Raw genomic sequence first — 24210 nt, forward strand, 5'->3', positions numbered from 1 at the left:
GGTGGTCCGCTGTCAGGCGAGCTTTCGCCTGTCCAAGCCCCTGTCTCTCGGCTCCTCCCCACCCAAAATGGGCCTGGGGGCCAGAAGCGTTTACTTTGAAAAAATTATAATTTTCAAAGCAGGCGGGGGCTACAAACAGCATTTCTGAGAACCTTTTGTATAAGATCAAGTGTAGTAGTGTTCTTATAAGTAATTGGCTTGGTTATGGCAGGTGAGGGGAATGTAAACAGATGCGCAAGAAGCGCTGAAATAATATCGGTAAATGATAAAAGTTTGGCGGTATATTTTGTGGATAACACAGCAGGGTGGCGACAGAGTTAACAAGTTTGATGTGGAAGCCGTGAAAACAACCCAAAATTCTGCTCGTTTGCTAAGGGGACGATGTATGGAGGCAGCTATATGGACAAATTTGGGAGGCAGCTATGGAGATGATGTGTGGAGGTAGCAATGGAGACAACGTGTGGAGGCAGCTATAAAGACGATGTGTGGAGTCTGCTATGGAGACAATTAAATTTGGATAGAGCCTGTATGTGGCAATCCAAAAAAGTTTTCAAACCAGAGGAGCAGGTAGCTGGTCCTCCAGATAAATTAAATAGATTGAGTTCCTGTATGTGGCAGTCCAAAAAAGTTTTCAAACCAGAGGACCGGGTAGGTGGCCCTCCAGAAAAATTAAATAAATAGAGTACCTGTATGTGGCACTCCCAAAAATTGTTTAAAACAGAGGACCGGGTAGGTGGCCCTCCAGAAAAATTAAATGCATAGAGTACTATAGCTAGAGCCAGTTGGCCCTGGCAAAGAATAGCCAGTTGCTTCTGCTTTAGTGTACAAAGAGGAGGAGAAGGAGGAAAATGAGGAGGAGGAGTGCATACATTATTCAGGTTGAGCTTCTTTCACCTGGTGGAGAACGGAAATCCTGAGAAATCCAGGCTTTATTCATCTTGATAAGCATCAGCCTGTCAGCGTTGTCAGTCGACAGGCGTGTACGCTTATCGGTGATGATGCCACCAGCTGCACTGAAAACCTGCTCAGACAACACGCTAGCGGCAGGGCAGGCAAGAACCTCCAAGGCGTACAGCGCCAGTTCGTGCCACATGTCCAGCTTTGAAACCCAGTAGTTGTAGGGAGCTGTGTGATCATTTAGGACGATGGTATGGTCAGCTACGTACTCCCTTACCATCTTTCTGTAAAGATCAGCCCTACAATGCCGAGACTGGGGACAGGTGACAGTGTCTTGCTGGGGTGACATAAAACTGGCAAAGGCCTTGTAAAGCGTACCCCTGCCAGTGCTGGACAAGCTGCCTTCTCGCCTACTCTCTCTCGCTACTTGTCCCACAGAAGTATGCCCTCTGCCGCTAGCGCTGTCAGAAGGGAAATACTGTTTCAGCTTGTGCACCAGGGCCTGCTGGTATTCATGCATTCTCACACTCCTTTCCTCTCCAGGGATGAGAGTGGAAAGATTTGGCTTGTACCGTGGGTCCAGGAGAGTGAATACCCAGTAATAGGTGCTGGAATAAATTCTTTGAACGTGAGGGTCACGGGATAGGCAGCCTAGCATGAAATCTGCCATATGCATAATTCACTCCCCTCACTGGCCTGACTGTCCATTTCCTCCTCCTACAACTCCTCTTCTTCTGCCTATACACACTGAATAGTGAAGGACTGAGCAATGCTCCCCTCTTCTGTCTCACCAACATTCTTCTCCTCTTCCTCCTCATCCTCCTCCACCTCCTCCGATATGTGCTGTGAAACAGACCTGGGGGTGCTTTGGCTATCAACAAGGGAATCTTCTTCCCCCGTCTCTTGTGACGAGCGCAAAGCTTCCGACTTCATGCTGACCAGAGAGTTTTTCAACAGGCCAAACAGCGGGATGGTGAGGCTGATGATGGCGGCATTGCCACTGACCATCTGTGTTGACTTCTCAAAGTTACTCAGCACCTGACAGATATCAGACATCCACGTCCACTCCTCATTGTAGACTTGAGGAAGCTGACTGACCTGACTACCAGTTCTGGTGGAAGTTGACATGTGGCAGTCTACAATCGCTCTGCGCTGCTGGTAAACTCTGGATAACATGGTTAATGTTGAATTCCACCTGGTGGGCACGTCGCACAACAGTCGGTAAACTGGCAGTTGCAGGCGGCGTTGCGCTGCCCTGAGAGTGGCAGCATCTGTGCTGGACTTCCTGAAATGTGCACAGATGCGGCTCACTTTCGTGAGCAAATCAGACAGATTGGGGTATGTCTTGAGGAATCGCTGAACTATGAGATTTAACACATGGGCCAGGCATGGCACATGTGTCAGTCTGCCGAGTTGCAGAGCCGCCACCAGGTTACGGCCATTGTCACACACAACCATGCCTGGCTTCAGGTTCAGCGGTGCCAGCCACAGATCAGTCTGCGTCGTGATGCCCTGTAATAGCTCTTGGGCGGTGTGCCTTTTATCGCCTAGACTCAGCAGTTTGAGCACCGCCTGCTGTCGCTTAGCGACGGCACTGCTGCTGTGCCTAGAGCTACCGACTGATGGCGCCATGCCCACGGATGGTAATTCGGAGGAGGAGGTGGAGGAAGGGTGGGAGGAGGAGGAGGCATAGTAGGCCTGAGAGACCTGGACAGAGGTAGGACCCGCAATCCTCGGCGTTGGCAGTATATGAGCAGCCCCAGAGTCAGACTCGGTCCCAGCCTCCACCGAGTTAACCCAATGTGCCGTCAGCGATATACAGTGGCCCTGCCCGGCAGCACTCGTCCACGTGTCCGTGGTCAGGTGGACCTTGTCAGAAATGGCGTTGGTCAGGGCACGCATGATGTTGTCTGACACGTGCTGGTGCAGGGCTGGGACGGCACATTGGGAAAAGTAGTGGCGGCTGGGGACCGATTACCGAGGGGCGGCCACCGCCATGAGGTTGCGAAAGGCCTCGGTCTCTACCAGCCTATAGGGCAGCATCTCCAGGCTAAGTAATTTGGAGATGTGGACGTTGAAGGCTTGGGTGTGTGGGTGGGTGGGTTGCACTGTACTTCCTCTTGCGCTCCAGCGTCTGGGGTATGGAGAGCTGAACGCTGCGCATGGAGACATTGGTGGATGCTGTGGAGGATCGTGGAGGTGTGGTTTTCGCACGGGAGGTGTTTGGGCCGGGGTCCTGGGCAGGGGGCTGACTAGCAGAGGGAGCAGATGACACAGGGGAAGGAGCATTGGTGTGCCCGTCCGGAGGTGAACGGCCTTGGTTCCATTGAGTGGGTAGTTTAGCATTCATATGCCTGCGCATACTGGTGGTGGTTAAGCTGGTAGTTGTGGAACCCCTGCTGATCCTGGTGTGGCACAGGTTGCACACCACAGTCAGTCGGTCATCTGTTTCTTTAAAGAACTTCCAGACTTCCGAAAATCTAGCCCTCGCCACGGGAGCTTCACTACGTGAAACATTTTGCGCTGATGCACCAGCTCTGGCCCTGCCTCTCCGTCTGGCCCCACCACTGCCTCTTCCAACCTGTTCTCATCGAGGACTCGCCTCCGTCTCAGAAGCACTGTGTTCACCGGGCCTATCAACCCAGCTTGGGTCTGTCACCTCATCATCCTCAGATCCCTCAGTCTACTCCCCCCTCGGACTTCCTGCCCTGACAACTACTTCACCACTGTCTGACAACCGTGTCTCCTCATCGTCCGACACCTCTTTACACACTTCTTTCACTACGCCAACAATGTCATCATCACCCACAGACTGCGACAGGTGGAAAACCTGGGCATCGGAAAAGAGCTCAGCAGCAACCGGACAAGTGGTTTGTTCCTCAGAGTATGCCGGTTCAAATGCCAAATTTTCCAGGGAGGGGGCAGACAGGGGGGAAGGAGGCTGAGGCGGAGGAGCTGGAGGAGTGCTGATTTCGGTGACATGGGTGGACTGCGTGGAAGACTGACTGGTGGACAAATGGTTAGAAGCATTGTCCGCAATCCATGACATCACCTGTTCGCACTGTTCTGGCCTCAACAGTGCTCTACCACGAGTCCCAGTATTTTGAGACATGAACCTAGGGAGTGTAGCTCTGCGGCGTTCCCCTGCTCCCTCATCAGCAGGTGGTGTCTCACCCCGCCCAGAACCATGGCCTCTGACCCCTGCAGTAGTTGGACGCCCACGCCCTCGTCCTCTACCCCTAGCCTTCGGGTTCAACATTTTCAAAATTAAAGTGTAAACTGTAAATTTTTTTTTTGTGTTTTTTTTGGGTTTTTTAATTTTTTTGTTTTTTTAACAAAACGATGCTATCCTATTGCTATGGCTAGTTTCTAACCTACACTGACAGCACACAACAGGATTTTGTGCTCTGCCTGATAACTTTTAGTTTTGAAAAAAAAAAAAAAGAAAAGAAAAAGCAGACTCTGCCTAATTCAATCAAACCCCTATTAAATTGTCCCACTTAGGTGTTTGAGGTGGATATGTGTGTCACTAAGAGCTAAACAGAATGTTCGCAAGACTCCCTGCAAATTTGTCGCAATATGGTACTAGCTGCACTACTAGTGCCAGCAAGGCCAGCCACAAGCAAATCAACCAAAAATAAAATATATAACGTTATTGTAGCGCTAAGAAGGCCTGTTGGGTTCTCGTATAGCTAGTTTCTAGCCTTAACTGACAGAACACAACTGGATTTTGTGCTGTGCCTGATGACTTTGAGTTATAAAAAAAAAGAAAAGTAAAAAAAAAAAAAAAGCAGACTGTGCCTAATTCAATCAAACCCCTAATAAATTGTCCCACTTAGGTGTTTGAGATGGATATGTGTGTCACTAAGAGCTAAATAGAACCTTCGCAAGTCTCTTTGCAAATTCGTAACAATATGTTACTAGCTGCACTACTAGTGCCAGCAAGCCCAGCCACAAGCAAAGAAAAAAAATATATATTCTAGCCCTAACAAGGGCTGTTGGGTTCTTGTAGAATCACTCCTGCCTAACAGTAAGCTAATATAACACCCTAACGCTATCCCTGCAGCAGCAGCAGCTCTCTCCCTAACGGCATCCAGACAGAGAATGATCCAAGCAGCGCGGGCGGGCAGTCTATTCCAGGCTCACCTGATCAGGCCAGCCAACCACTGCTATCGACGTGTAAGGGTACCACGTCATGCTGGGTGGAGTGCAGAGTCTCCTGGCTTGTGATTGGCTCTGTTTCTGGCCGCCAAAAATCAAAACGGCGGGAGATGCCATTTTCTCGAGCTGACAAAATACTCGTCCGAGCAGCAAGCAGTTTCGAGTACGCTAATGCTCGAACGAGTATCAAGCTCGGACGATTGTGTTTGCTCATCTCTACTCAACAACCAACTGTCTACTTACATCAAGCCAACTTTCTGTCTGTGCATCTTTCTCTTCATGTGAGTCCTTTGTTGACAATGCACTTGAATCAATTAACTCTGTTCACTACTTTTGTCTACAACTATGATACCGTTACAGAGACACATCCCCAAAGATTCAGCGGATGCCGACACCTCGATTTATTGACAAACAAAGAAACTAGATACCAGAGATTTTCTCACAAAGGACGCTATACCAAGTCACTACCTTACTGTACCAAGTCACTGTCTTTCAGACTCTGACTAAAACATGTTGCTGTCCTTCACTAGTTCTCACAGTCACACAAGACCGTTCATACTCCCTGAAGGGAGTGGAATGCACACCTGGCCAGGGCAGGTCTCCGCTGCACGTGCACAAATTGAGCTCTATACCTCTATGGGCATCCCTATTGGCACTAGTCAAACAGTATTATTGACACTATGATAATCTGACAATCACAGAATACCTCCCACTCTAGCATTGCAGATATTTAAGGGTTACTCCTTCCCGTCTCACAGCTTCAGCTAACATCGCAGACTGTCTGACCATCCGTCACTGTCCAGTCACCTTACAAGTGGTTCTTTGCCACAATTACAGTGACCGTACTGTCATATGTGGACATTTAAAGGCAAAGTACATAATATCACACAAGGAAATGACTTTACCCAGTCCATCCAGCCACTGAAACAGAAGTGACAGTAGTCAAGGTGGACAATAAAGTAGACTTATCCTGTGTGCTCTTTGTCAATTCTGGTCACTGGCCGCCTGGACTCCTGCGGAGGTCACCTCGATGGTCAAATGTCCATTCTAGTATGCCGACCCAGGAACGCCAATGTAAATGATCTTTATCTGGGCTTCAACCGCCCTGCAGTTGTAAGATGACTTTCAAATTAACCCTTTTATGGCTCCCGGTACTGGAATGACAGAAGAAACCAAGACACACCATTCTCTTAGAAAATGCAGAATCACAATCTTTATTAGCGAGCAGCCACATATATTAAAAACACATAAAATCAGCTTCATAGGTGGGTGAAAAGGTGATAGAATACTGCAATGCTATAGGCCAGCTGAATATCTCCCCATGAAATAACTTTCCCAAAACATGTAAATGAACTTTACATATTACTTCTCACACAGAGCACTGTCTCCTGTGAAGAAGACTCCGATGGCTCCTCGGTGAGGCCAAAATATAAGATAAGCAGATGCTGAAGCAAAAATATAGGACAAGAGTCAAGGACAGACTGTCTCTCAGCAGATTATACCAAAATTGATGTTTGAATCATGAGATGAATAGACATTTTACAATATAGCTTCTGAGTGGACAACATAAGCTTATTGATTTTCCTATTAAGACCCAGGTGGAGCTAGTTCCATAATTAAGAGTATTAATAACTAATCAAAGTTCATTCTGGTCAACTATCATTATACACAGATCATTATTCATGTTCTCTATGAAATAATATTTATTCAGCACAATCCTCTTAAAGTGAACTAACGGTATTAAGAGGAATAGGCTCTCAATAAGGGGATTGTTAAATATTGTTAAATGTCTCTATTGTTCTATGTATTGGTAAATGTAATGTGATACAGATAACTAGACTTTATGGTGTCAAACTGAATCTTCACAAAATACGCCATTCGGGTGACACCAGAAGGACTCGGGGTATTTCTTATAAAAAGTCTCCTTTATTGGCGTCATCCAGGTTGCAGAATCCAGGATACAAGATACTTGCACAGGTTATCAGTCAGTCTTTCCTTGAGAATATGTTCTGGAGGTGGTTGGGAGGTTTCCATCTTCTCCGGTAGCTCTTCAATTGTCCTTATCCACCTGATGTGTGTTTCATATGTCTGTGAGAGGTGTCCAAGACTTGAGAGCACAGGAGTTCTGGCAGTGAGAGACGTCCAGCTGGCCTAGTTGTCATAGCCTCTCCGTACCAGCCTCTCCATACCAGCCTCTCCATACCAGCCTCTCCGTACCAGCCTCTCCGTACCAGCCTCTCCGTACCAGCCTCTCCGTACCAGCCTCTCCGTACCAGCCTCTCCGTACCAGCCTCTCCGTACCAGCCTCTCCGTACCAGCCTCTCCATAACAGCCTCTTCATACCAGCCTCTCCGTACCAGCCTCTCCGTACCAGCCTCTCCGTACCAGCCTCTCCGTACCAGCCTCTCCGTACAAGCCTCTCCATACCAGCCTCTCCATACAAGCCTCTCCATACCAGCCTCTCCATACAAGCCTCTCCATACCAGCCTCTCCATACAAGCCTCTCCGTACCAGCCTCTCCGTACCAAACTCTCCGTACCAGCCTCTCCATACCAGCCTCTCCATACCAGCCTCTCCATACAAGCCTCTCCGTACCAGCCTCTCCGTACCAGCCTCTCCGTACCAGCCTCTCCGTACCAGCCTCTCCGTACCAGCCTCTCCATACAAGCCTCTCCATACCAGCCTCTCCATACAAGCCTCTCCATACCAGCCTCTCCATACAAGCCTCTCCATACCAGCCTCTCCATACAAGCCTCTCCGTACCAGCCTCTCCGTACAAGCCTCTCCGTACCAGCCTCTCCGTACCAGCCTCTCCGTACCAGCCTCTCCATACCAGCCTCTCCATACAAGCCTCTCCGTACCAGCCTCTCCGTACCAGCCTCTCTGTACCAGCCTCTCCATACCAGCTTCTCCGTACCAGCCTCTCCGTACCAGCCTCTCCGTACCAGCCTCTCCTTACCAGCCTCTCCGTACCAGCCTCTCCGTACCAGCCTCTCCATACCAGCCTCTCCGTACCAGCCTCTCTGTACCAGCCTCTCCATACCAGCCTCTCCATACCAGCCTCTCCATACCAGCCTCTCCGTACCAGCCTCTCCATACCAGCCTCTCCATACCAGCCTCTCCGTACCAGCCTCTCCATACCAGCCTCTTCATACCAGCCTCTCTGTACCAGCCTCTCCATACCAGCCTCTCCGTACCAGCCTCTCCATACGAGCCTCTTCATACCAGCCTCTCCGTACCAGCCTCTCCATACCAGCCTCTCCATACCAGCCTCTCCATACCAGCCTCTCCATACCAGCCTCTCCGTACCAGCCTCTCCATACCAGCCTCTTCATACCAGCCTCTCTGTACCAGCCTCTCCATACCAGCATCTCCGTACCAGCCTCTCCATAACAGCCTCTTCATACCAGCCTCTCCGTACCAGCCTCTCCATACCAGCCTCTCCATACCCGCCTCTCCGTACCAGCCTCTCCATAACAGCCTCTCCGTACCAGCTGCCATGACATTGTCTGTCTAGTGTTGGACATTCTGGGGCTCATATACTAAGGGCTCCGCGGCCGCACTTTCGTCAGGTTTCCCGAATTTTCCCATTTTGCGATGAATTCCGCCGGGATTTTGGTGCGATCGGCGCCGGCTTGCATGCGATGTAATCGGGGGCATGGTGATGGATTCGGAAAAATTGCAGAATTTTTTAAAAAAATTGTGTCGCTTGACACGCACTTACAAGCACCAGGAAGAAGATGGTGAACTCCGGCGGACCTTGGTGCAGTAGCGACATCTGATGGATATCGGGCGCATGACCTTAGTGAATCCCAGCAGGACGTGAATCCACGTCGGACAACACGCCGCGGGATCGTGAATGGACCGGGTAAGTAAATGAGGCCCTCTGTGTCCCTATATATGGTATTCATACATTTAGGCTTGATGTAGTGTACAGCAGCTCATCCCTTACCGGCACAGACTGTGCATGTCAGCAGGGTGCTACCAGTTTAACTCTTAATGGTCTAATACTAATGAATATTGTAGATATATAATATTTAACAGGGATGTATAAGGGGATATAGAATCCATCAAGTACAAAATGTCAAAAGAAAACAAACTCAAAAACACTTGGGTAAGTTGAAGCTTCTAAAGTTATAACCGGATAAAGGGACATGCGCTGGTTTTGAAAAATAGGCCTTGGTCCTCAAGGTGCAAATGAGTTTGGTCACTAAGAGGTTAAGCACTTCATGTTTTTTAAACAAAAGTATTTAACATCTCGAATAACGAGCCCCATTGAAGTCAATGGGAGACTCGAGCATTTTTCAAGGGGACCAAGGCTCTGCACAGGGATGCTTGGCCAAACACCTGGAAACCTCAGAAAAGGATGGAAACACCACGGAAATGGACAGGAAACAGCAGGGGCAGCATGCATGGATGCCTCTGAGGCTGCTTTATCATACCATTATGCCAAAATTATTGGCAACAGCATGGCCATGACAGAGTGACCGAATGAGGCTAGATAGCATCTAAAACATCCAATAATTGACCCTGACACTATAGGGGACGGCATGCAGAGGCAGCGGCAGCAGCGGCAGGCTAGAGAATGTCTCGGCAACATACCCCAAATGGACTCAGGCTTAAAACCAATGGGTGGCAGAGAGGAACCAAAGGAGGTGAGCAAGAAGCGCTCAAATAATATCGGTACATGATAAAAGTTTGCCAGTATATTTTGTGGATTACACAGCAGGGTGGCGACAAAGTTAACAAGTTTGATGTGGAAGCCATGAAAACAACCCAAAATTCTGCCTGACACAGCTCGTTTGATAAGGGGACGATGTATGGAGGCAGTGAACTAGTAGTAGATTAAAGGTGCTGCAGTTAAAACTATGTTAGTTGGATCTTGGGATGGAGCTGGCGCTCCGCTGCCAGGCGAGCTTTCGCCAATCCAAGCCCCTGTCTCTAGGCTACTCCCCAAACAGCACTTCTAAGAACCTTTTGTATAAGATCAAGTGTAGTAGCGTTCTTATAAGTTTAGGATATGGCGGGTGAGGGGAATGTAAACAGATGCGCAAGAAGCGCTAAAATAATATTGGTAAATGATAAAAGTTTGCCAGTATATTTTGTGGATTACACAGCAGGGTGGCGACAAAGTTAACAAGTTTGTTGTGGAAGCCATGAAAACAACCCAAAATTCTGCCTGACACAGCTCGTTTGATAAGGGGACCATGTATGCCTACAGTTCATGCCAGTCGCTGCACTGGCTGCCAGTCTCCTTTCGAATACAGTTTAAAATAATAACCCTCATTCATAAAGCTCTGTATAATGCTGCACCCCCCTAACTCTCCTCTCTTATCTCAGTCTATCGCCCAACCCGTGCTCTTAGATCCGCCAGTGATCTTAGATTAACCTCTACCCTAGTGCGGACCTCCCACTCGCGTCTCCAAGACTTCTCTAGAGCTGCACCAATTCTATGGAATGCTCTGCCCCGGACTATCAGACTAATACCTAACCTCCAAAGTTTCAAACGTGCTCTTAAAACCCATTTCTTTGGGCAAGCCTATAACACTCATTAACTGCATGAAGTTTTAACTCTTCTACTAACCCGTCCTGTGTCGTCCTCCCATCTGTTATCCAGCAACCAACAGGCACCAGACTTCTCTGCAGTCCCATTCACCCTGGACCTGGTATATAAGATGACGGCTAAGTGGTTCAAGCGACAGCAATTCCATTTATTATATTTTGTTCTATTCCCTAAGAAGAATGGCTTGACCATTAAATATTCTTTTACCTCGTGTTACCCCATCATCTTCATAAACCGTAAGCTCTGGCGAGCAGGGACCTCACTCCTGTTGTTCCATACAAATGTTGTGCTCTGTTACATTACATTTGTATTTGTTTCCTATGATTTGTAAAGCGCTACGGAATATGATGGCGCTATATAAATAAAGATTATTATTATTATTATTATGGAGGCAGTAAACTAGTAGTAGATTAAAGGTGCTGCAGTTAAAACTATGTTAGTTGGATCTTGGGATGGAGCTGGCGCTCCGCTTCCAGGCGAGCTTTCGCCAATCCAAGCCCCTGTCTCTAGGCTACTCCCCAAACAGCACTTCTAAGAACCTTTTGTATAAGATCAAGTGTAGTAGCGTTCTTATAAGTTTGGGATATGGCGATTGAGGGGAATGTAAACAGATGCGCAAGAAGCGCTGAAATAATATCGGTAAATGATAAAAGTTTGCCAGTATATTTTGTGGATTACACAGCAGGGTGGCGACAAAGTTAACAAGTTTGATGTGGAATGCCCTGTAATAGCTCTTGGGCGGTGTGCCTATTATCGCCTAGGCTCAGCAGTTTGAGCACCGCCTGCTGTCGCTTAGCGACGGCACTACTGCTGTGCCTAGAGCTACCGACTGATGGCGCCATGCCCACGGAAGGTAATTCGGAGGAGGAGGAGGTGGAGGAGGGGTGGGAGGAGGAGGTATAGTAGTCCTTTGAGACCTGGACCGAGGTAGGCCCCGCAATCCTCGGCGTCGGCAGTATATGACCAGCCCCAGGGTCAGACTCGGTCCCAGCCTCCACCAAGTTAAGTGTAGTAGCGTTCTTATAAGTTTGGGATATGGCGGGTGAGGGGAATGTAAACAGATGCGCAAGAAGCGCTGAAATAATATCCGTAAATGGTAAAAGTTTGGCAGTATATTTTGTGGATTACACAGCAGTGTAATCAACAGATGCGCAAGAAGCGCTGAAATAATATCGGTTAATCATTAAAGTTTGCCAGTATATTTTGTGGATAACACAGCAGGGTGGCGACAAAGTTAACAACTTTGATGTGGAATCCATGAAAACAACCCAAATTTCTGCCTGACACACCTCGTTTGATAAGGGGACGATGTATGGAGGCAGCTATATGGACGACTTTTGGAGGTAGCAATGGAGACAACGTGTGGAGGCTGCTATGGAGACAATTTAATTTGGATAGTGCCTGTATGTGGCAGTCCAAAAAAGTTTTCAAACCAGAGGAGCAGGTAGGTGGCCCTCCAGAAAAATGAAATAGATTGAGTGCCTGTATGTGGCAGTCCAAAAAAGTTTTCAAACCAGAGGAGCAGGTAGGTGGCCCTCCAGAAAAATGAAATAGATTGAGTGCCTGTATGTGGCAGTCCAAAAAAGTTTTCAAACCAGAGGAGCAGGTAGGTGGCCCTCCAGAAAAATTGAATAGATTGAGTGCCTGTATGTGGCACACCCAAAAATTGTTTAAAACAGAGGACCGGGTAGGTGGCCCTCCAGAAAAATTAAATGCATAAAGTACTATAGCTAGAGCCAGTGGGCCCTGTCAAAAAATAGCCAGTTTCCTCTGCTTTAGTGTACAAAGAGGAGGAGAAGGAGGAAAATGAGGAGGAGGAGTGCATAAATTATTCAGGTTGAGCTTCCTTCACCTGGTGGAGATTGGAAATTATGAGAAATCCAGGCTTTATTCATCTTAATAAGCGTCAGCCTGTCAGCGCTGTCAGTCGACAGGCGTGTACGCTTATCGGTGATGATGCCACCAGCTGCACTGAAAACCCGCTCGGACAACACGCTAGCGGCAGGGCAGGCAAGAACCTCCAAGGCGTACAGCGCCAGTTCGTGCCACATGTCCAGCTTTGAAACCCAGTAGTTGTAGGGAGCTGTGTGATCATTTAGGACGATGGTATGGTCAGCTACGTACTCCCTCACCATCTTTCTGTAAAGATCAGCCCTACTCTAAAGAGACTGGGGACAGGTGACAGTGTCTTGCTGGGGTGACATAAAACTGGCAAAGGCCTTGTAAAGCGTACCCCTGCCAGTGCTGGACAAGCTGCCTGCTCGCCTACTCTCCCTCGCTACTTGTCCTGCAGAACTACGCACTCTGCCGCTAGCGCTGTCAGAAGGGAAATACTGTTTCAGCTTGTGCACCAGGGCCTGCTGGTATTCATGCATTCTCACACTCCTTTCCTCTCCAGGGATGAGAGTGGAAAGATTTTGCTTGTACCGTGGGTCCAGGAGAGTGAATACCCAGTAATCGGTGCTGGAATAAATTCTTTGAACGCGAGGGTCACGGGATAGGCAGCTTAGCATGAAATCTGCCATATGCGCCAGAGTCCCAACGCGCAACAATTCACTCCCCTCACTGGCCTGACTCTCCATTTCCTCCTCCTCCAACTCCTCCAACTCCTCTTCTTCTGCCCATACACGCTGAACAGTGAAGGACTGAACAATGGTCCCCTCTTGTGTCTGCCAACATTCTCCTCCTCTTCCTCCTCATCCTCCTCCACCTCCTCCGATATGCGCTGAGAAAGAGACCTGAGGGTGCTTTGGCTATCAACAAGGGATTCTTCTTCCCCCGTGTCTTGTGACGAGCGCAAAGCTTCCGACTTCATGCTGATCAGAGAGTTTTTCAACAGGTCAAGCAGCAGGATGGTGAGGCTGATGATGGCGGCATCGCCACTGACCATCTGTGTTGACTCCTCGAAGTTACTCAGCACCTGACAGATATCAGACATCCACGTCCACTCCTCATTGTAGACTTGAGGAAGCTGACTGACCTGACTACCAGTTCTGGTGGAAGTTGACATCTGGCAGTCTACAATCGCTCTGCGCTGCTGGTAAACTCTGGATAACATGGTTAATGTTGAATTCCACCTCGTGGGCACGTCGCACAACAGTCGGTGAGCGGGCAGTTGGAGGCGGCGCTGCGCTACCCTGAGAGTGGCAGCATCTGTGCTGGACTTCCTGAAATGCGCACAGATGTGGCGCACCTTCGTGAGCAAATCAGACAGATTGGGGTATGTCTTGAGGAAACGCTGAACTATCAGATTTAACACATGGGCCAGGCATGGCGCATGTGTCAGTCTGCCGAGTTGCAGAGCCGCCACCTGGTTACGGCCGTTGTCACACACAACCATGCCTGGCTTCAGGTTCAGCGGTGCCAGCCACAGATCAGTCTGCGCCGTGATGCCCTGTAATAGTTCTTGGGCGGTGTGCCTTTTATCGCCTAGGCTCAGCAGTTTGAGCACCGCCTGCTGTCGCTTAGCGACGGCACTGCTGCTGTGCCTAGAGCTAGCGACTGATGGCGCCATGCCCACGGATGGTAGTTCGGAGGTGGAGGAGGGGTAGGAGGAGGAGGAGTCATAGTAGGCCTGAAAGACCTGGACCAAGGTAGGCCCCGCAATCCTCGGCGTCGGCAGTATATGACCAGCCGCAGGGTCAGACTCGGTCCCAGCCTCCACCAAGTTAACCCAATGTGCCGTCCGCGATATATAGTGGCCCTGCCCGGCAGCACACGTCCACGTGTCCGTGGTCAGGTGGACCTTGTCAGAAACGGCGTTGGTCAGGGCACGGATGATGTTGTCTGACACGTGCTGGTGCAGGGCTGGGACGGCACATCGGGAAAAGTAGTGGCGGCTGGGGACCGAATACCGAGGGGCGGCCGCCGCCATGAGGTTGCGAAAGGCCTCGGTCTCTACTAGCCTATAGGGCAGCATCTCCAGGCTAAGCAATCTGGAGATGTGGACATTAAGGGCTTGGGCGTGCGGGTGGGTTGCACTATATTTCCTTTTCCGCTCCAGCGTCTGGGGTATGGAGAGCTGAACGCTGGTGGATGCTGTGGAGGATCGTGGAGGCGACGATGGGGTTTTTGTGCCAGGGTCCTGGGCAGGGGGCTGACTATCAGCTGACACAGGGGAAGGAGCAGTGGTGTGCACGGCCGGAGGTGAACGGGCTTGGTGCCACTGAGTGGGGTGTTTAGCATTCATATGCCTGCGCATACTGGTGGTAGTTAAGCTAGTAGTGGTGGAACCCCTGCTGATCCTGGTTTGGCAAAGGTTGCACACCACAGTCCGTCGGTCATCCGGTGTTTCCTTAAAGAACCTCCAGACTTCTGAAAATCTAGCCCTCGCCGCGGGAGCCCTCGCCACGGGAGCTTCACTACGTGACACATTTGGCGCTGATGCACCTGCTCTGGCCCTGCCTCTCCGTCTGGCCCCACCACTGCCTCTTCCAACCTGTTCTGGTCGAGGACTCTCCTCCGTCTCAGAAGCACTGTGTTCACCCGGCCTATCAACCCAGCTTGGGTCTGTCACCTCATCATCCTCAGATCCCTCAGTCTGCTCCCCCCTCGGACTTTCTGCCCTGACAACAACTTCCCCACTGTCTGACAACCGTGTCTCCTCATCGTCGGACACCTCTTTACACACTTCTTCCACTACGTCAAGAAGGTCATCATCACCCACAGACTGCGACAGGTGGAAAACCTGGGCATCGGAAAATAGCTCAGCAGCAACCGGACAAGTGGTTTGTGACTGTGGGAAGGGTCCAGAAAACAGTTCCTCAGAGTATGCCGGTTCAAATGCCAAATTTTCCTGGGAGGGGGCAGACTGGGGGGGTGGAGGCTGAGGTGCAGGAGCTGGAGGAGTGCCGATTTCGGTGACATGGGTGGACTGCGTGGAAGACTGACTGGTGGACAAATTGCTTGAAGCATTGTCGGCAATCCACGACATCACCTGTTCGCACTGTTCTGGCCTCAACAGTGCTCTACCACGAGTCCCAGTAACTTCAAACATGAACCTAGGGAGTGTAGCTCTGCGGCGTTCCCCTGCTCCCTCATCAGCAGGTGGTGTCTCACCCCGCCCAGGACCACGGCCTCTGACCCCTGCAGTAGTTGGACGCCCACGTCCCTGCCCTCGTCCTCTACCCCTAGCCCTCGGGTTAAACATTTTGAAAATGAAAGTTATAACTTTAATTTTTTTTTTACTTTTTTGTGTTTTTTTGTGTTTTTTTGTTTTTTTTGTGTTTTTTAGTTTTTAAAACCAAACAATGCTATCCTATTGCTATGGCTATTTTCTAGCCAAGTATGAAAGCACACTGCTATGCCAGATGAGATGACGCTGAGTTATGAAAAAATAAACGTAAAATAAAAAGAAACTGGCAGACTGTGCCTAATTGAAATCCAACCCCTAATAAATTTTCCCACTTTGGTGTTTGAGGTGGATATGTGCGTCACTAAGCGCTAAACACAACGGTAGCAAGTCCCCCTGCAAATTCCTCACAATATGGTACTAGCTGCAAATAAAAAAAAAAAAAGCATAACGTTATTGTAGCCCTAAGAAGGGCTGTTGGGTTCTTGTAGAATCACTCCTGCCTAACACTATTCTAATTGAACACCCTAACGCTTTCCCTGACCAGCAGCAGCTCTCTCCCTAGCGGCATCCAGACAGAGAATGATCCGAGCAGCGCGGGCAGGGGCTAGTCTATTCCAGGGTCACCTGATCTGGCCAGCCAACCACTGCTATCGACGTGTAAGGGTACCACGTCATGCTGGGTGGAGTGCAGAGTCTCCTGGCTTGTGATTGGCTCTGTTTCTGGCCGCCAAAAAGCAAAACGGCGGGAGCTGCCATTTTCTCGAGCGGGCGAAGTATTCGTCCGAGCAACGAGCAGTTTCGAGTACGCTAATGCTCGAACGAGCATCAAGCTCGGACGAGTATGTTCACTCATCTCTAATTATGACTGTACTAAATATCCACTTTATTAGTTCTAAAGAAAAAAGCTGCTCATGTGGAAGGTATAAATTCTGTCAAGTCATCAGAGACATCACAGGAGCATCAGAGACATCAGCACATCCTCAGGTATTGTCCACATTGTAGATGCAGTCACTATGATCCTCTCATTACTAGCGGGTACTTACTGTTGGAGCCATTTTTCAGTTTTCTCCTCCCAGTTGCCACAATTTTTTTTTTTCCATTTTTAAGGCTGGATGAGGTTTTGTCATGTGAGGGATAAGTTGTCATTCACAGTTATGTCAATTAATAGTCTAAGCCTTGCACACGTCATAATTGCATCATTTTCGTTTTAAAGCTTTTCTTTGCTGTTCAATTGACTTCATCCCCTTTATTTTTAGGTTCAATTTAATTATAATTTATAACTTTTTTATTAAGTAGATGTTTTTATTAGAATATAAAATCTAAAACATAACAATTATCACACCAATAAAAATAACATAAAGAATCTTACACAATGGGGCAGATTTACTTACCCGTTCCCGTTGCGATCCCCGCAGTGCGTTGTCCGACATGGATTCGGGTCTGCCGCGATACACTAAGCCCGTGCGCCCGAATTCCTGGATCCGTTGCTTCTGCGCCGAGGTCTGCAGGAGTTCTCCTTCTTCTTCCTGGTGCATGTAAGTGCGTGTCTTGTGACACAATTCTTTTTAAAATTCCGCGGTTTTTCCGAAACCGTCGGGTTTTCCGACGACCACGCCCCTCGTTTTGTGTCGCGTGCAAGCCGGCACCAATGCGACACAATCCGATCGTGTGCGGCAAAAACCCGGGGCAATTCGGTGCACATCGGAATCACAAAACCCGACGGAATCAGACCCTTAGTAAATAAGCCCCAATATTTTCCATTCCCCTCATACAATATTTACAAAAGTCGAAGCACAGAGGAGTTTCTTTTCGGAGTCATAAGAAATGGCGCTGCATACACTTCTCGTAAGTTTAATTGGTGATGTCTTTAGTAATTTGCAACGCGTTTCGATCCTGTACTGGGATCTTCTTCAGGCATTAACCCCTTAAGGACGCAGCCATTTTACAGCTTAAGGCTCAGCCCCATTTTTTGGATTCTGACTTGCTTCGCTTTATATGGTTATAACTTTTGAACTCTGTTACTTATCAAAACGATTCTGGGACTGTTTTTTCCCCACATGTTGTACTTCATTTTAGTGGTAAATGCTGGCTGATAAGTTTTGTGTTTATTTTCCAAAAAAAGAAAAAATGATGAATTTTTTGAAAAATCTCCCTTTTTTTAAATTCAAAATCATTGCGTTTTCAGGCAGATAGATTTACCACCTAAATAAGTTGCTGCATAACATTTCCCATTTGTCTACTTTACATTTTCATAATTTTTGAAATGTCTGGATAATTTATTTTGATGTCGCTCGGCTTCCAAATCGAATAGCGATTTTCCGTATTTTCAGAATTTACTCTTTTGCGGATAAATACAGTTTTGAATGAAATGTTACATATTTAGTATCAAAACCCCCGTATATAATCAACCCATTTTCAAATCTGCCCCCCTCAAACTATCAGAAACAGCTTTTAGGAAGATTGTTAACCCCTTGAGATCTTCATAGTAATTGAATCAAAATGGAGGTGAAATTTAGATTGGTCAAATTGTTCCGGTTATACGTTCATTTAGCCCTAAAATGTACACATTTCCAAAAGATAAAAATAGAAAACCCATCATACAATTTGTTCTGCAATTTCTCCCGAGTGCAGAGACCCCCCACATGTGGCCGTTACTTCTCCCGAGTACAGAGACCCCCCACATGTGGCCGTTACTTCTCCCGAGTGCAGAGACCCCCACATGTGGATGTTACTTGTGTTATGGGGGCACAGCGAGGTGCAGAAGAGAGGGAGGGACCTGCAGCTGCCAGGATTTTAGTTTCCTCTTTGGTCCCTTTTGTAGGCTATAAATTTTCGCTTTTCCGTTATTGGGGTCATGTGAAGGCATTTTTTTTTGCGGGATGAGATGCTTTTTCCAGTGTTGCCATTTTGGGGTTGGTATCTTCTATTGTTGAAAATTTAGAAACTCGTTTTTGAGGGTATGAGTAGAAAAGCTTCAATTCTGTACTGGATGTTTGACTTTTTTTTTTCGTGTTCACCGTTTAGCCTAATAATAATGTTAGCTTTATTCTATGGGACGAAACAATTACGGGGATACCAGACTTGAATATATTTTCTTACATTTTACTAAATCTGTCAAATAAAACCGTAATGTGGGAAAAAATCTATCATTTTTGCATTGCCGTCTTCCAAGTGGCATAACATTGTTACTTTTTTGACTTGGGAGCTGGTTGATGGCTTGTTTTTTGCGGGACATGCTGTACTTTGCAGCAGTATCATTATGGAGTACATATGTTTTTTTGATCACTTTTGATGGAATTTTTTGTAAGATTGAATAGGTAAAAATGTTAATTTTTGGTGGGTTTTCAATAGTTTTTTTTAACGGCGTTCATCGCACGGGTTCAATAATGATTTACTTGTATTCTACGGGTTGTTACGGACGCGGTGATACTATATATGTGGGGTTTTTGTTATGATTTAGACTTTTTTGGGGTTATATGTCTCTTTATATGTTATGGGGCTTATGGGCATTTTTATTGATTTATTACTTTATTTTTTATTGAATAACATTTTTTTTTACTTTTTCACTTTTTCCACCATGGGAAATGACCAAGCAATCATCTGATTGCTTGTTCATGATAATACTCTGCAATAATCATGTATTGCAGGGTATTATCAGTGTTAGCCTGAGCCCAGCACTTCCATAGCAGCGATCGGCGTCCCCCGAAAACGGTTCAGGGGGCCGATCGTGGGGGAAAGACCCCCAGGGGCATGTTAGATGCCGCGGTCGTGCTGACCACGGCATTTAACGGGTTACACACCCGCGATCGGAGCCCACTCCGACCGCGGGTGTTACACTGGGGTGCCGGCACCCCGTGTTTCCCGATGCCGGTTTGGCTCTGATCCAGAGCCGAGCCGGCATATGCGCCGTGGCGGATATATCCGCCACTGAGCGCTAAGTCACTGCTCTCCGTGGCGGATATATCCGCCACGGAGTGTGAAGGGGTTAAAAACCTACATAATCTTGCACTTAAAAGACACATTTTATACAAAACTAAAGTGAAATGACATCAGGTTGTTTGGCGGATTTCCGAAACTTGATTGACAGGTATCCGCAACTAATTGGATGTCTTGTCTTGAGAATTTTTTTCCATTTTTTTCTTATATTTTGTCAATAGTGGTAAAACTTTAATATGTAAGGAATAGAGATGAGCAAGCACTAAAATGCTCGAGTGCTCGTTATTCGAGACAAACTTTTCCTGATGCTCGAGTGCTCGGAACATCTGCAATCTGTTCTTCACTGTGTTCTTTCTGTGCTGTTGGTCCTGCTACAGCCCCGCTCCGCTCCAGCCTCCGCTTCAGCCCCCGCTCTGATCCTCCATGCCCGCTCCAGCCCTGCTCTGCTCCTCCATGCCCGCTCCAGCCCTGCTCTGCTACTCCATGCCCGCTCCAGCCCCGCTCCGATCCTTCATACTCGCTCCAGCCCTGCTCCAATCTTCCATGCCCGCTCCAGCCCCGCTCCTCTCTGTGATGCCCGCTCCTCCATGCCCGCTTTGATCCTCCATGCCCGCTCCAGCTCTGCTCCGCCTGCCCTGCTCCGTGATGCCCGCTCCTCCATGCCCGCTCCGATCCTCCCTGCCCGCTCCTGCTCTGCTCCTCCATGCCCGCTCCAGCCCCACTCCGATCCTACATGCCCTATCCAGCCCCACTCCGATCCTCCATGCCGATCCAGCCCCGCTCCGATCCTCCATGCCCGCTCCAGCCCCGCTCAGCTCTGTGATGCCCACTCCTCCATGCCCGCTCCGATCCTCCATGCCCGCTCCAGCCCGCTCTTCTCCTCCATGCCCGCTCCAGCCCCGCTCCGATCCTTCATGCCCGCTCCAGCCCGCTCTTCTCCTCCATGCCCGCTCCAGCCCCGCTCCGATCCTTCATGCCCGCTCCAGCCCCGCTCCGATCCTCCATGCCCGCTCCAGCCCCGCTCCGATCCTCCATGCCAGCTCCAGCTCCACTCTGTTCCTCCATGCCCACTTCAGCCCCGCTCCAATTCTTTATGCCCGCTCCAGCCCTGCTCCGCTCTGTGATGCCGACTCCTCCATGCCCGCTCCAATCCTCTATGCCCGCTCCAGCCCTGCTCCGCTCCGTGATGCCCGCTCCTCCATGCCCGCTCCAATCCTCCATGCCTGCTCCAGCCCCCGCTCTGCACCTCCATACCCGCTCGGTGATGCCCGTTCCGCTCCTCCATGCCCCTCTCCAGCCCCGCTCCCCTCCACTTCAGCCGCCGCTCCTGCATGCCTGATCCAGCGTCGGCGCTTGTGTCTTTGGCTAAGTGAGCAGATGTTCGGAACATCTGCAATGTGTTCTTCACTTAAATGATCCTGTGTTCACTGTTTTTATTCTATTCTTCATTGTTCTTCACTGTCTTTTCTTAATTAAATGATCGATCTCGAGCAGGGGAAATACTCGTCCCAGCAACGAGCACTTCCGTGTACTCTAATACTCGAACGAGCATCAATACTCGCTCATCTCTAGTAAGGAACCATTTATTGTGAGTGTAAAACCTTTGTGCATATTCTGTTTGTAATAATTGTAGTTTTATGCATTTAAAATGGGGAAAACGATTACCATAATGAAAAGGAAAAAGAGAAAGGAGTTTTTTAAAATTATGTAAACAATCTTTTTAATATATAAAGTGCAAGTGTATATATAAAAGATTAATAAATTAATACAATTAAAAGATACATTTCTAGGGAAATATTTCTATTTTAAACAATAACGTGGACTTAGATCATCTGGCTGTAAATTTCTCAATGACTGGACTGAGAAAGAGGTTCAATGGTCATAGGTAGAGATGAGCGAACATACTCGTCCGAGCTTGATGCTCGTTCGAGCATTAGCGTACTCGAAACTGCTCGTTGCTCGGACGAATACTTCGCCCGCTCGAGAAAATGGCAGCTCCCGCCGTTTTGCTTTTTGGCGGCCAGAAACAGAGCCAATCACAAGCCAGGAGACTCTGCACTCCACCCAGCATGACGTGGTACCCTTACACGTCAATAGCAGTGGTTGGCTGGCCAGATCAGGTGACCCTGGAATAGACTAGCCCCTGCCTGCGCTGCTCGGATCATTCTGTGTCTGGATGCCGCTAGGGAGAGAGCTGCTGCTGGTCAGGGAAAGTGTTAGGCTGTTCTATTAGAATAGTGTTAGGCAGGAGTGATTCTACAAGAACCCAACAGCCCTTCTTAGGGCTACAATAACGTTATACATTTTTTTTTTATTTGCTTGTGGCTGGGCTTGCTGGCACTAGTAGTGCAGCTAGTACCATATTGTGAGGAATTTGCAGGGGGACTTGCTACCGTTGTGTTTAGCTCTTAGTGACACACATATCCACCTCAAACACCAAAGTGGGACAATTTATTAGGGGTTTGATTTCAATTAGGCACAGTCTGCCAGTTTCTTTTTATTTTACGTTTATTTTTTCATAACTCAGCGTCATCTCATCTGGCATAGCAGTGTGCTTTCATAGTTGGCTAGAAAATAGCCATAGCAATAGGATAGCATCGTTTGGTTTTAAAAACTAAAAAACACAAAAAAAAAGTAAAAAAAAAATTAAAGTTATAACTTTCATTTTCAAAATGTTTAACCCGAGGGCTAGGGGTAGAGGACGAGGGCGTGGACGTGGGCGTCCAACTACTGCAGGGGTCAGAGGCCGTGGTCCTGGGCGGGGTGAGACACCACCTGCTGATGAGGGAGCAGGGGAACGCCGCAGAGCTACACTCCCTAGGTTCATCATGTCTCAAGTTACTGGGACTCGTGGTAGAGCACTGTTGAGGCCAGAACAGTGCGAAGAGGTGATGTCGTGGATTGCGGACAATGCTTCTAGCCATTTGTCCACCAGTCAGTCTTCCACGCAGTCCACCCATGTCACCGAAATCAGAACTCCTCCGGCTCCTCCACCTCCGGCTCCTCCACCTCAGCCTCCTTCCCCCCAGTCTGCCCCCTCCCAGCAAAATTTGGCATTTGAAGCGGCATACTCTGAGGAACTGTTTTCTGGACCCTTCCCACAGTCACAAACCACTTGTCCGGTTGCTGCTGGGCAATTTTCCGATGCCCAGGTTTTCCACCAGTCGCAGTCTGTGGGTGATGATGACATTATTGACGTGGTGGAAGAAGTGTGTAAAGAGGTGTCGGACGATGAGGAGACACGGTTGTCAGACAGTGGTGAAGTTGTTGTCAGGGCAGGAAGTCCGAGGGGGGAGCAGACTGAGGGATCGGAGGATGATGAGGTGACAGACCCAAGCTGGGTTGATAGGCCGGGTGAACACAGTGCTTCTGAGACGGAGGCGAGTCCTATAGCAGAACAGGTTGGAAGAGGCAGTGGGGGAGCCAGACGGAGAGGCAGGGCCAGAGCTGGTGCATCAGCGCCAAATGTGGCCCGTAGTCAAGCTCCCGTGGCGAGGGCTAGATTTTCAGAAGTCTGGAGGTTCTTTAAAGAAACACCGGATGACCGACGGACTGTGGTGTGCAACCTTTGCCAAACCAGGATCAGCAGGGGTTCCACCACTACTAGCTTAACTACCACCAGTATGCGCAGGCATATGAATGCTAAACACCCCACTCAATGGCACCAAGCCCGTTCACCTCCAGCCGGGCACACCACTGCTCCTTCCCCTGTGTCATCTGCTAGTCAGCTCCCTGCCCAGGACCACGGCCCAAACACCTCCCGCACGAAAACCCCATCTTCGCCTCCACGATCCTCCACAGCATCCACCAGCGTTCAGCTCTCCATACCCCAGACGCTGGAGCGCAAAAGGAAGTATAGCGCAACCCACCCACACGCCCAAGCCCTCAACGTCCACATCTCCAAGTTGCTTAGCCTGGAGATGCTGCCCTATAGGCTGGTAGAGACCGAGGCCTTTCCAAACCTCATGGCGGCGGCCGCCCCTCGGTATTCGGTCCCCAGCCGCCACTACTTTTCCCGATGTGCCGTCCCAGCCCTGCACAAGCACGTGTCAGAGAACATCATCCGTGCCCTGACCAACGCCGTTTCTGACAAGGTCCACCTGACCACGGACACGTGGACGAGTGCTGCCGGGCAGGGCCACTATATATCGCTGACGGCACATTGGGTTAACTTGGTGGAGGCTGGGACCGAGTCTGACCCTGGGGCTGGTCATATACTGCTGACGCCGAGGATTGCGGGGCCTACCTCGGTCCAGGTCTCAAAGGCCTACTATGCCTCCTCCTCCTCCCACCCCTCCTCCACCTCCTCCTCCTCCTCGTTACCATCCGTGGGCATGGCGCCATCAGTCGGTAGCTCTAGGCACAGCAGCAGTGCCGTCGCTAAGCGACAGCAGGTGGTGCTCAAATTGCTGAGCCTAGACATTAAAAGGCACACCGCCCAAGAGCTATTACAGGGCATCACGGCGCAGACTGATCTGTGGCTGGCACCGCTGAACCTGAAGCCAGGCATGGTTGTGTGTGACAACGGCCGTAACCTGGTGGTGGCTCTGCAACTCGGCAGACTGACACATGTGCCATG

The 24210-nt window shown here is 49.1% G+C and overlaps 1 protein-coding gene across 1 annotated transcript in view; it reads left to right on the forward strand.

The window, feature by feature from the left end:
• Positions 1-16644: 16644 nt before the first annotated feature.
• LOC140122764 (fucolectin-like) overlaps positions 16645-24210 on the forward strand; it is a 64505-nt gene continuing 56939 nt past the window's right edge. The window contains exon 1 of the mRNA XM_072143960.1: positions 16645-16679. The gene's annotated coding sequence lies outside the window, so the exon portion shown is untranslated. The remainder of the gene's footprint in view (positions 16680-24210) is intronic.

Source organism: Engystomops pustulosus, chromosome 3 (assembly GCF_040894005.1).
Source record: "Engystomops pustulosus chromosome 3, aEngPut4.maternal, whole genome shotgun sequence".
NCBI classification, from domain to species: Eukaryota; Metazoa; Chordata; class Amphibia; order Anura; family Leptodactylidae; genus Engystomops; species Engystomops pustulosus.